The sequence below is a fragment of the Aulonocara sp. 'chitande type north' Nkhata Bay genome, linkage group LG16 (assembly GCF_057382095.1).
Source record: "Aulonocara sp. 'chitande type north' Nkhata Bay isolate Kocher_YH1m ecotype deep benthic linkage group LG16, A_spYH_male_GT1.1, whole genome shotgun sequence".
Taxonomy (NCBI): domain Eukaryota; kingdom Metazoa; phylum Chordata; class Actinopteri; order Cichliformes; family Cichlidae; genus Aulonocara; species Aulonocara sp. 'chitande type north' Nkhata Bay.
In genome coordinates, this window is record NC_141359.1 from 18,632,542 (window position 1) to 18,645,791 (window position 13,250).

At 38.7% G+C, this 13,250-nt stretch overlaps 2 pseudogenes across 1 annotated transcript in view; both read right to left on the reverse strand.

Annotated features, from left to right (window-relative positions):
* Window positions 1-879: 879 nt before the first annotated feature.
* Window positions 880-3,097, reverse strand: LOC147311305 (uncharacterized; annotated as a pseudogene).
* Window positions 3,098-4,682: 1,585 nt separating this feature from the next.
* Window positions 4,683-13,250, reverse strand: part of LOC147311306 (uncharacterized) — a 262,128-nt pseudogene continuing 253,560 nt past the window's right edge. Inside the window, exon 3 of the transcript XR_015125306.1 lies at window positions 4,683-5,171. The product of XR_015125306.1 is annotated as an uncharacterized LOC147311306 (transcript). The remainder of the gene's footprint in view (window positions 5,172-13,250) is intronic.

Here is a 13,250-nt window from a genome sequence, read left to right on the forward strand (position 1 = left end):
TGTGGGCTGAGATTTTACTTTCAAAGAAAACACAGTAATGATCAGACAGGCCCACATCAGACACAGTAATGTTTGAAATGCTCAGGCCCTTGGATATCAGTAGGTCAAGAGTGTGTCCTCTATTATGTGTGGCCTCTGTTACATGCTGAGTCAGCCCAAAGTTGCCCAAAGTGTTGCTCAGATCTTTAGTCCCTTTGTCCTGAGGGTTGTCCACATGGATGTTAAAATCCCCAACAATAATTACACAGTCGAAATCAACACAGATCACAGACAGCAGTTCACTGAGGTCATTAAAAAAGTCTGTGCAGTATTTGGGAGGCCTGTAAACATTAAGAAACACAACTTTGGATGGGGCCTTCAGCTGTAAAGCCACATATTCAAAAGACTGAAAACTTCCAGGAGATAGCTGCTTACATTGAAATGATTCATTAAATAGGACAGCAACCCCTCCTCCTCTCCTGCTCACCCTGGCCTCACTGATAAAACTGTAGTTAGGAGGGGTCGTCTCGATGAGAACAGCTCCACTGTTACTTTGGTCCAACCAAGTTTCAGTTAAAAACTTAAAATCAAGGCTGTGCTCAGTGATTAAATCATTAATTAAAAATGTTTTCCCAGCTAAAGATCTAACGTTTAATAAAGCCAACTTAAGTGTTTTAGAGGTATTACTTGTCCCCTCGTGTTTGGGAGCAGTCTGTGGCACACAAGGTATGTTTACTATGTTTAAAGATCTTTTAGAGTGCAGCTCTCTGTGTTTTGACCAGGCCACATGTCTCCTTCTGTCACCTAAAAGTACAGAGATTTTAAAACCTTCTAGTAAACAGGGTCCCAGCTTCTCTTGGGAAAAGTCACCACTGCCATAATCCTCGCAGCCCGGACCCTCCACACATCACACATCAGACTTCGGAGACAGGGCATGAAGGTGGTAAGGAGGAACTAAGGGGGGCGAGGCTGAGCAATGTGACTTCGATTGCTCTGTTGAGGGTGGGGCTCGATGGCGAACCTTTGGCCGCTCTGGTGGGGGGTTTATGGGGGACAAAAAGGGATTGGGCTGGGGGGTAGATCTGAGCCCAGCATTGACCCGCTCCATCATCTCCTCAGTGAATTTCAGGTGTGGGGAGGAGGGAGAAAGGGAGGGGGAGGAGGGTGATGGGGGTGATGGCCTGTCAGGGGTTTGGGGGACTGGGGAAGATCGTGGTCCCTGGTCCTGGTCCTGGTCCTGGTCGTTGGTGTTGTTGAGAGAGTTGGAGGCAAATAGGGACCCCTCTTCTTGCCTCAGATGTCTCTCCTTTCTGAGGCTCTTCCCGGGTGGGGGCAGATGGAGCTCCTCCTCAAGGTTTCTGCTGGGCTTTGTCTGTTCTTGGAGTACTGTTTGTTCCTCTTTATGAGATAACTCCTCGTTTATCTCAGCCTTGGCACCAAGCACAGATGGATGACGTATGGAATAAAACAAGTTGGAGGTGAACAGTTTCACCCCTGACTTGTTAAAATTAAATCCATTTGCTTTAAACAGATGCCTGCGTTCCCAAAAAATATTAAAGTTGTTGATAAAATGCACTGAGTGGTCAGCACATGTTGATATAAGCCATTTATTCAGTGTAAACAACCTGCTGAATCTCTCGTCTCCTCCTCTGACCGGCGGTACAGGTCCACTGATGAATACAGCTGCATTCAGAGAGTTTACAGTATTTAATAATCCAGTAAAGTCCCGTTTCAGAACCTCCGACTGTTGTTTGGACACATCGTTTGACCCTGTATGCAGAACAATGTTTGTCACAGTTGGATATTCCTCTGCAATTTGAAGAATTCTCTCCTTCAGGTTGTTGACCATATCGTTAGGAAAGCAGAGGACTTTAGTGTTCTTACCGCACATCCTTTGTACATCCTTTACGGCAGAGTCACCCACAATCAGAGTTTCAGGCCTAGCCTTTAGCTTTCCCAGTGGCCTTTTACTTTTGAAAAGATTTTCGGACCTTACTTCTCTGCTTTTAGATGGATGGTTGTCCGATATAGATCCAGGGTCCTTTGATAGTGGAGCAAATCTGTTCTGCAGTTTCACATTCAGTTGTTTTGGAGGTTTGTTGTTAACCTTCCTATTCACAGTTGTCCAGTCCTGTTTCCTCTCGTATACAGGGGTAGAAGAGCTTCTCTGTCTCGATTTCAGCTCGCTGTGCCCTGCCTGTGATACGTCCTCCCCCTTCTAGGAGACATGATTTATGTCTTGGTTTTGCACCAAGACAGTCCAAGGGGGGATTATAGCTTGAGGATTTATAATAGTGCACAAAGTCTACTTTCTTGGTCATGTTATCTGTGCTCCTTAGCTGTGTACTAGCTTGCTCATCGCCATTGTTTTGAATCAAAGGCAAGGTTGTTTCATTTCCACACAGTCCATTTACCTCCACGTTTACTTCTAAGCGATGAATTTTTGTCTCCAGTACTGGAATCTTCTGCAGGAGGTAGTCATCTGTGGAGAGGGAAGGCATCTTGTTGCTAGTTAGCCTAGCGGTTAGCACCTTTCCAGGGTATTGAGGCTGCTCGGTGCCCAGACGCTGTAATCAGGCTTCAGCTGTGTCTAGGCCACAGACACACGGAGCGCTGAGGATAAGGTAACTATAAAAATGTTGCTGTTTCTGTTAAGAACACTTTAGTCCTAATGATCTATAAGTGTCCAGAAGCTATCGCAGGTAAGCTCATGCGGAAAAAAGGGAAAAAATCAGCATAAAAATCAATAAAAATCAATAAAAGAAGCAAAGCATTTAAGAGCAAAGAGATGAAGCGTCCACAAAAAAAAAGAAAAAAAAAAAAGTAAAATGATACAGAAAACAACGTTCAAGATAGACAGATATGTATTATAGGACATCTTAGTTTCAGTCATTATTCTAGCTGGATCATTCTAAACCATTTGGCAATTACTATCATATAATACAAAACAAAGCCACGATGAGCTCCGTATTAGCAGAAAAACATGTGTGTGATCTATATAATAAAAATGGAAAGAAGGTCATCTTTAACCTCCTAGGACCTGGCGTCCACATCACACTTTGGGTTATTTAGACCAAAATACTCAATTTTGCTCTACAAGGGCCTGATATCCACTTACGAGGACATTATACTGCTACTGTTCTATCAAAATTTTAAACAAATATCCTCATATGTGGCTCTTATTTTTCTTAAAAACAAAAATAAGGTTAAAAAAAATCTGGTAATTCTTTGTTTTTACATTCATTGGGCCCCAATGTGACCAAATATCAAAGAGAAATTAAAAATGAATGTTGTAGAGGAGTGCGGGTCTTAGGAGGTTAAAACACCGTGCTTTCAAATGCCATACCATTGTTCATAGCAACCTTAACAAATATTCAGAGTTCCTGGTATCTATGTGACTAATCAGGAGAGCCTATATTTTATTAACTTGAGAATTAGGTTAAAGAAATAAGAGTATTATCAGAGGAGTAATGGAAATGTATAGCATTTTTGTATTACTTTTACTAAGAAGTTAAATAGGGCAAGAACAGAACCTTGATGTACTCCTTATTGCACGGCACGATATTGAGTGTGAGAATCAAGTGATATATAATATCAAAAGGATCAGAGACTGAATGCCGCTTTGTATACAAGGACAAGTTAGACAGATACATAATGATTAAGAGAGAATGAACCAAGTTTAATTATGTGAATTAGAATGTGGACAGTACTTAATAGGAAGTAGCCAATGATTAAATACAAGTAATAAGTAATAAAGTGATTAATCATATCTCCTGCATGTACCTGATACATCGTTATAGGATATTTTATTATTTCTGTGCATGAATGAGTGAGCTCCTTGTTCAGGTGTTTAATGCGTTATTATTCCCGTAAATATGTGACGAATGTGGAGGCAAAGGACACCCCCTCAGTTACACTCATCTCTGGTTTGGTTTGGAAGTCCTGGAATTATTTAATCAAAGAATTTGTTTCCAAGGTTCCCATGAAAACTACAGCGAATTCGTCAAGCTAAAGACAGCCATCTGTGCACTGGGTCTGATTACCACTGTTGGTTTGTCTGCCATAAACTGTCTGTTTGAATGAGGAGGCATGTAGGAAGCTCAGCATGTGATGTATGTATTTGTGTTGAGTGTCCCTGGAGGGTGCTGTGGTGTGAACAGACACCGGTCATACATAGGTGGACCACCAGCCATGACGCCCATACAACCATAGACAGGATACTGACTCATCAGGTCATGTACGTTTGTTTAATGGAAGAAAGATTATTAGTAGAAACCACGTTTCCTTCCACAAAACCACAGACCCTTGGATACTTAAGCTGTCCTGTTCTTCTGCCCAACATCTGTAATGATGGATGAAGAAAGACATATCATGCAGATGAACACACAAACACAAGTGCAAACACACTGAAAACATTAGATCAATTAAACGTCAGATGTCTTTCAAAGCTACATTTATTTTGGTGAACATAAATCTGAAGGGAACAAAATTTATTTGAATATTGAAACTGAAGCATGTACAGGGAGTGCAGAATTATTAGGCAAGTTGTATTTTTGAGGAATAATTTTATTATTGAACAACAACCATGTTCTCAATGAACCCAAAAAACTCATTAATATCAAAGCTGAATGTTTCTGGAAGTAGTTTTTAGTTTGTTTTTAGTTTTAGCTATTTTAGGGGGATATCTGTGTGTTCAGGTGACTATTACTGTGCATAATTATTAGGCAACTTAACAAAAAACAAATATATACCCATTTCAATTATTTATTTTTACCAGTGAAACCAATATAACATCTCCACATTCACAAATATACATTTCTGACATTCAAAAACAAAACAAAAACAAAACAGCGACCAATATAGCCACCTTTCTTTGCAAGGACACTCAAAAGCCTGCCATCCATGGATTCTGTCAGTGTTTTGATCTGTTCACCATCAACATTGCGTGCAGCAGCAACCACAGCCTCCCAGACACTGTTCAGAGAGGTGTACTGTTTTCCCTCCTTGTAAATCTCACATTTGATGATGGACCACAGGTTCTCAATGGGGTTCAGATCAGGTGAACAAGGAGGCCATGTCATTAGTTTTTCTTCTTTTATACCCTTTCTTGCCAGCCACGCTGTGGAGTACTTGGACGCGTGTGATGGAGCATTGTCCTGCATGAAAATCATGTTTTTCTTGAAGGATGCAGACTTCTTCCTGTACCACTGCTTGAAGAAGGTGTCTTCCAGAAACTGGCAGTAGGACTGGGAGTTGAGCTTGACTCCATCCTCAACCCGAAAAGGCCCCACAAGCTCATCTTTGATGATACCAGCCCAAACCAGTACTCCACCTCCACCTTGCTGGCGTCTGAGTCGGACTGGAGCTCTCTGCCCTTTACCAGCCACGGGCCCATCCATCTGGCCCATCAAGACTCACTCTCATTTCATCAGTCCATAAAACCTTAGAAAAACCAGTCTTGAGATATTTCTTGGCCCAGTCTTGACGTTTCAGCTTCTGTGTCTTGTTCAGTGGTGGTCGTCTTTCAGCCTTTCTTACCTTGGCCATGTCTCTGAGTATTGCACACCTTGTGCTTTTGGGCACTCCAGTGATGTTGCAGCTCTGAAATATGGCCAAACTGGTGGCAAGTGGCATCTTGGCAGCTGCACGCTTGACTTTTCTCAGTTCATGGGCAGTTATTTTGCGCCTTGGTTTTTCCACACGCTTCTTGCGACCCTGTTGACTATTTTGAATGAAACGCTTGATTGTTCGATGATCACGCTTCAGAAGCTTTGCAATTTTGAGACTGCTGCATCCCTCTGCAAGATATCTCACTATTTTTGACTTTTCTGAGCCTGTCAAGTCCTTCTTTTGACCCATTTTGCCAAAGGAAAGGACGTTGCCTAATAATTATGCACACCTGATATAGGGTGTTGATGTCATTAGACCACACCCCTTCTCATTACAGAGATGCACATCACCTAATATGCTTAATTGGTGGTAGGCTTTCGAGCCTATACAGCTTGGAGTAAGACAACATGCATGAAGAGGATGATGTGGACAAAATACTCATTTGCCTAATAATTCTGCACTCCCTGTACTGTGTGGTCATAGTAAATCACCTACTAGCCTTTTAAGTCTCTTAATAAGGCTTTTAGCACTTCACCGTACAATTATTTTGTACATCTACAATGACACTAAAGGGCTTTTCTATTCTATTCTATTCTAGTGATCAGACTAATATGGCTCTTAATGACATTTGAAATAATCTTCTCTAATCATCTATGGACAAAAATCCCTAAAACGTCATGTCACACAAACACCAGATCCACACATTAGTAAGAAATGTGTGAGACTCAAAATTATCACTATAATTTACCTTTATAGATTTATAAAAGGGTTTAAGTTATGTTAAAAATACTAAACAGTCTTAATATAATATAGTTTTCATTTCCCAAACAATAGTAATACAAGTATTATTTGCTAAACATGTTTTATATATCTTCAGAACATATATCTGCATATATAAAATAATATGGTGTCATTGCGTATGTCTCACAGGTTGGATGTTCGTAAAAGAGGAAAAATAATTCTGGAGTTGGATGAAGTTGTAGAGTGGATTGGATTTGGGTTAAGGGAACACGGGTGATGCCAGGAATTGTTGGGTAGATATTATGTTAGGGAGAGGAATGCAGAAGGACGCACGTTAGTGGATTTTGAGAAAATGATGAAAATGGCTGTGGTGAACAAATATTTCAAAGAGAAGGAGAAACAGAAACTTAGGATGACGTACAAGAGTGGAGGAAGGTACACATGTAGACTACATCTTATGCAACCTGAAGGAGATGGGAGACTGGAAGACAGCAGGGGAGAATGAAGCTAAGCAGCACTGGACGATAGTCTATCGGACGACTTTGGAAATCAAGAATTTCAGGGGTGAATTGTGGCAGAAGTATAGCAGCAACGGATTGCAGTGAAAGGGAATAGTAGTGAGACCTGCACAGTTGAAGATGTTAAGCTGTTGGATGTTGGAAATGACCAGAATGAACAACACTAGAAATGGGTATATAAGAGTGACAACTAAGGTTGTGCAGTTTGGAGACAAATTTAGAGAGGTAAGGCTAACATGGTTTGGACATATGCAGAGGAGGGATAGTGTATATATGGGTCAAAGGTCGTTAAATATGGAAGTGCCAGGCAGGAGGAGAAGGAGGAGGAGAAGATAAAGTAAAAGACGGCTTTATTTGTCAGGACAAACAGAGAAATGAGAATGAAAATTAGTAAAAGTCAAACCATCTGAACTCTCTGCTTATTGTATTTTAACCCATATCACTCCATAGGATATCAACCTTCAGGTCACACTTATACTTAATTTTACTGCTTTTGTCAGAATGGATTTTAACTTCACAAGCTATAACACTGTTTGAATACAAATGTCCCATTTTATCTTATACTTTTATTTTATATGTTACACGTGATGTGTAACCTTATAATATATTGTAATTAAAACAGTGAGAAAACGTTTGTATCTTTTTTCTTCACATAACTGCATTCATACAACATTTAACAACTCTAAGCCTAATTTGTATTCCTTGTAGTCAGAAATTATGAAGCATTGCTGATAAATTGTCACTTTGGAACATAACAACATAAGTATGCTATTAATAAATATCTTTATATTTCCAGCACATGTTTTAACATGTTTGTAGCATGTTAAAACACGTCTCGTGCCCTATGCTGACTCCCAGTGGAGATGTTATGAAGTGCATGGATTTCATGTCTGGGACTAAAACAGATAACTTTAAACAGCACGGTTTGTCAACACAAAGGACTAAATAAAATGAATTTTTTATTATGGATTTCATACACCAATGTGATTTTTACTGGTGGTTTATCATGACACAGTGCCCTGAGGGTAGGGTCACTGGAAACTTGTGACCCTGTGGTCAGTATAGCTTCCTGGTTGAATTCTTTCAAGTTCAAAGCCTCCTTTTACAGCTGAGTGTGTTAGAATACCATCAGCTTTCTACTGCATCTGCTGATATTTTTCAGCTCAGGGGGCGAGAATGGCAACATGCTGAGACTTCAAATATCTGGAGGAAATTCCATGAACTTCCCTCAACAAATAGATCAATATCACATAGAGACATGCAGATATGAATTGACTTGAATACAAGGGCAAACATATTAGTTTTACAATATAAGTAAAATGACTTACTATGCAGAATAACCTTATAAATCATCTTTAAGTACTGAAAATGTAGAAATATTATATTAACTGAATGTGTGAATTATGATAGTTCTCAGCTTCTGATTCTAACATTTATATAATTACGGTATTTGCTCAGTTTTGATAATAAAAAAATTTAATCTTAGTGTTGGCAATTCTGATCGTATGCTTGCTGTTCAAACAGACAACCTGTACAGACAGGAGCCTTACATGTGATGACTCACTTCCTTGTAAACTGGTTTCCCCCCCTCAATAATGGGTTGCCAAGGCCTCATTACATTGTCTGACATGGAAAAGAAAAGAAAAGAAAAGAAAAGAAAAGAGAAGAGAAGAGAAGAGAAGAAAAGAAAAGAAAAGAAAAGAAGGAAAAGAGAAGAAAAGAAAGAAGATTAGATTCACAGGCTATTTCCAGGCTAGGTAAACACAATCATCTGCTTGTTGTCCAAATATCTAATCAGATAACTGAATGGAAGCAGCTCTGTGGATTTGGGCCTCTAGACATTAGTCAAGATGACCAGCTAAAGTTTAAACAATCAGAATGGTGAAGAAAGGTGACTTAATGTGGCATTGGTTGTAGGTGTCATACGGTCTGAGTATTTCAGAAACTGCTGACCTACTGGGATTTTCCTGCACATCTTAGAGTTTCCAGAGAATGATCTAAAAAACAGAAAATACCCAGTGAGCAGCAGTTCTCTGAGTGAAAATGCATTGTCCAGACTCCTTTGAGCTGAAAGGAAGGCAAAGTAACTCAAATCACCATTTATTACAACCAAGAGCAGATGTGCAACAGCAGCAGAAGACCACATCGGATATTATGGACTTATCAAAAATGTGGGGTGATGTCATGTTTTATGCGCAGTCTGATCTGTTTGTACACAAAACATCCTGTATGGCATACAGCTGGCTGTATAAGTATTTGGATACTTCAAATATATCCTGATTGTTCCGATTGTTGTGATTTTAAATGTACTGTGGTCGTGTACAGAGGGAACATTACGAACAAATGTGGCATACTACAAAATTGTTACGGAGAAAAGTTTTGTTTTTTGTGTTTTTGCTCCTGTGCACTGTCAATGCTGTATTTATAAATGTATCAGTTTAAATTCTGGATTTATATATTTTAATTCTTAACAACCACCTACTTGGTTGCTCTGACATGTACTATTCAGCGATGAGTACATGTCATGTGATGTGATGTGATGACAGGATATCATCCTATACCAATATGATATAGGGCAGTAAAAGAATTAGCCAGAGAAATATCACAGAAAATATAACTTTTCCACAGGGAAAAATCCAAACAACAAAAGGAAGCTGTTGCCAACTTGTTATAATACTATGTGACCACAAAGTGGCGCAATCATTTTAGTAGTTAGACTGGATGAGCCTTCTCTCAAAATATGCAGTTTTCCAGCAGGGGTCCTCTCTGTAGCAGTTTATCAGTGTTTTTATAATACCAGCCGGTTAACATAACTAATGTTTGATAGTTCTTTAAACAAGCTCAGCAGTGCAGAAATCCAGGAAACACTAATGCAGCTCCAAGGAAGAGAAAGTACTGTGAATGTTTACTTCCAGTCGAGTAAATCATATACTTAGCAATCTCTGGTCAACAGAAAGATCACATTTTGTCCATACAGAACGACATATTTACATCAAGTGTGGAAACAAATTATCATTAATTTTATTGATATATAAAATGTTATGAACGGTAATGTGTACAATAAATACCACCATAAACTCAGAGATCACCAGACTGCATAGTTAAGTCAACACGTGTCACACTTCTTACCCCTGTTATGTTGATTTATTCTGGATACTTCCTGACTTCTGCTAAACTTATGCAAATAAACAGGATTTTGAGAAGATAACACAATGCAGGGAGAGGAAACAAAAGATGCATTGCACAGGGTGCTGTTAAAGTCACATTTTAATTAGATTGCTGTGCCAATAATCTATTTGTAGATTTGTTGTTGGACTTTTAAATTTGCATGTCAGATGCTAAAAATGGAGTTTGTTTCTCTTTGATGTATAAACCGTTGTTTTTTTCTGTGAAAGACATTTTTAAAGCAACAAAAGTAATTCACACTTAGTGAGATTTTTAGAAGATACGCCTGTAAACTCACAAACCACAACCCAATACAAGAACTCAAATATCCAACCTACAGAGAAAAAATAAAGTTCAGTGTTGTTATGTGATGTGAGAGGTGTTGCTTTTAGGCTCACTGTTGGTTATTTAGTAGTGGTGTAGAACTGGACTGCCGATTATTAGAATAACTGTAGAAACACATTTCAGTATCATATCCAGCAAACCCTCTGTAATGGTTTTAAAGGGATACTGCACCTCACAGTCAATTAAACATGTTTATTTTTCGCCCTCTGGCCAATGAACCCATTTAGACTGTACTGATGTTGGTGACCCAATTTTTTTAGACTAAACTGGACTAAATTGCTATCTCACTGTGACGCTCAAAGTGTAAAACAACACAAAACATTTGAGCAATTTTATGTAGAAATTATTTTCTTCTGCCAACAAAAATGAGTATGCAGCTAGCTGACATTACAGTTTAACTGAATGGGGTGAATTAAAAATCAGAAGTGCACTGAGTTTATGAAGCCCAAGTATGAATCATGGGTTAAAATCTATTTTCTATAAATATGCTGTTTGTTGTATTCCACTGGGTTGAATTATTCACCTTCCAGCCTCAAACTTCATATAGCATGTAATCTATATTGAGCTTCTAGGGAAATTTGTAAGCATGTCCCTCTAAGGGACAGCTCGATAAGTCTGCCACTGAGAATATACTGGAATTCCCCCTTGTGCACAAATGTCTCACAGAAAAACAGATAAGGAATGCAAAGGAGAGAGCGGGTGGGCCATGTGTAGAAGAAGTGGATAGAAATCCACTTCATTTACCCACAGAAAAGAATAATTTCAGCATAAGGGTCTATCTAGCTATTGTATACTTTTATACGCCCTCAATGATATCTGCCTATGGTCTACAGCACACACATGGGCCTATCCAGCCAGAGGGGGGAGAAATAATTCTGAATCATCCAACATATTACTCACATACTACAGGCTAAAAACTGTGTTTGTTGCTACATGTAACTATTGGTTACTCTGACAATTCCTTCACATTTGAGCTCTCTGCCAAGTGAGGGTGTATTGGAGAACAATGATAAGTGGATATTTCTTAATTCTCTGCAGTGTCCAGCCAAAGCCTGGGCGTATGATACAGTATGTGCTACCCACCCATTAATCAACCTTAATCAGTGTCTTTCTATAAAATCTCCTTGATAATCGGATTTCCCATTATGTAAATTCTCTTGTGTGGGATGTGTGTTTTCAGACGATACACTAATGGTGTAATAAATAATGGGTAAATGGGTAAAAAGACACTAAGGTCATTTGCTCACACAGATCCAGGAAAACACAGGACCCCTTAAGTCCCAGAAATTGCATCAAAGGTTAGATTACTGCTAATTCACCAGCAATGCATATTCAGTCGAGTGCTTTAGTATTTTCTTTGTTTACATTGTGCATAAAAATGCAGTTTAACCTCCTTGTACTTATATCAATTGTAGTGTTTAGTTTATGGAAAAGGAAAAAAACAGGAAGTGTGAGGCACCTTGTATTAGTTTCATAGCAAAATTACATAAAATTTACCATTATGTCATTTTGAATTTCCCTCTGCTAATTCTACTATTTTGTTTAATTGCATATAGATGATGTATGCTTCCTAGAAGGTGGACCCCTTCTTTGCTGAATTCCCCCATTTCTATTCATTTATTTTTATTATTTCTTTCACCACCACCATAAGTATAGAAGGTGATTTTTTTTAAATTAATTGGACAATAGATTCAGTGATATAGAATTGATATTAAATTAATGTATGTACAGGTGTACAGTCACCTGTGCATCACCATTTTGCTAGCAAATTGTGCTAATGAAATGCATTTTACTAATTCATTGTCACTGAATGTTGCCATCCACTGAAAGCAGAAGTTCTCACAGTTTGGTGGTCTCGAGCTTTGAGGTGTGTGTTAACACAATACTGCATCTTTGTGGGAGTTGACATCCCAGCAAGGTCAAACTGAGCAACGCTCAGAGAAACTGCAAATAACCAAAACCCATATCTCTGACTTTACGGGCCTCAGCTAACATGTTAAATACTAATGTTCACAACAGTAAAATTAGAAAAAAGCTGAATATGTGTAGTGTTTTATTTAGAAAGGCTGCCAGGAGAAAGCCCGTTTTCTTTAAAAACAACATGGCAGGACAGGTGATTTTTGTTCAAATGCAAACTTGCCTTTGAACAAACCACAAGACTGCTGTAACAAAGTCAATAACACACAGTGTCGTGATTGGAGAAAACCAAACATGACATATTAACACAAACACCTGATACGAACTGTCAAGCATGGCGGTGGAGGGATGATGAGTGAGGGTTGTTTTGCACTGACAGGACCTGGATGCCTTGCTGTCACTGAGTCCACCACGAACTCCGACAGCTAAAGCTCCATTTCCAAGAATTATTACTTTGTTTTCATTTAGATTATTAGTATTGTCATATGTATTGCTTTATTGCAGTTACAATCACAGTATCCTAAACATTACTATTATTTACTCTGTAAAAAGAAGAAGACTAAGATGAAGACTGAAAAATAAAATCACAGTGAGATGTGAAATAAAAAGTGTGCAAAAAATTAATAAAATGTTAAAAGCAGTAAATTCTATCGTTTCATTGTCTATCTTTTTTTTAAATAGCACCTCCTTTGTGTTGAGCACTTTAATCCGTAAAACCCAGCATGATTTGGTCCTGTTTCAACTTTTAAATCCTATTCAGTGTTTTAATAATGGAATAGAACAATATGGCTTTATACAGCAGATCCTCTGACTTGCCCTTGCAGGATGTGATCAGTTATTATTGACACCTGTGCTGTTCCTGCTCTGCCATGTCCAAACGTGTGCGAAAAAGAGATTCTCACAAAGAGAGCTTTTGTTTTTGAAACATGAGTAGACTACTCTCTGCAGGACTTTTACCTGGATAAAGGATTTCAT